The 386-nt window shown below is 42.7% G+C and overlaps 1 protein-coding gene and 1 long non-coding RNA gene across 6 annotated transcripts in view; one reads left to right on the top strand and one right to left on the bottom strand.

Annotated features, from left to right (window-relative positions):
* The window catches only part of ZBTB20 (zinc finger and BTB domain containing 20), an 816,082-nt gene that overhangs the window by 26,718 nt on the left and 788,978 nt on the right, over positions 1–386 (bottom strand). The gene's annotated exons all lie outside the window — the stretch shown is intronic.
* The window catches only part of LOC105510711, a 42,398-nt gene that overhangs the window by 13,529 nt on the left and 28,483 nt on the right, over positions 1–386 (top strand). The window lies entirely within an intron of this gene.

Here is a 386-nt window from a genome sequence, read left to right on the forward strand (position 1 = left end):
GTTTTCTGACAAAAAATATCATCAAATTCCCAATTCATAGAACTTCCTTTAGTCCTCTGTTGCTGTGGCATTCTGAAACTACTTTTGAAGCAGGTCTTCAAATTCATGCTCAAATGTTCTCTTTGCTTGGGTCTTTCTGAAAAATAAAAAAAGTTGCTTCCAATGAGACCACTGTTTTTCAAGAGTATCTCTGTTTGTTGGTAGGAGGGGAATGCAAGATTTCTCTCGCTCTCTCTCTTTTTTTTTTTGAGACAGAGTCTTCCTCTGTCCCCTAGGCTGGAGTGCAGTGGCACAATCTCAGCTCAATGCAACCTCTGCCTCCCAGGTTCAAGCGATTCTCCTGCTTCAGCCTCTGGAGTAGCTGGGATTACAGGTGCACACTACCA

This window comes from Colobus angolensis, unplaced genomic scaffold (genome assembly GCF_000951035.1).
Source record: "Colobus angolensis palliatus isolate OR3802 unplaced genomic scaffold, Cang.pa_1.0 Scaffold190, whole genome shotgun sequence".
Lineage (NCBI taxonomy): Eukaryota > Metazoa > Chordata > Mammalia > Primates > Cercopithecidae > Colobus > Colobus angolensis.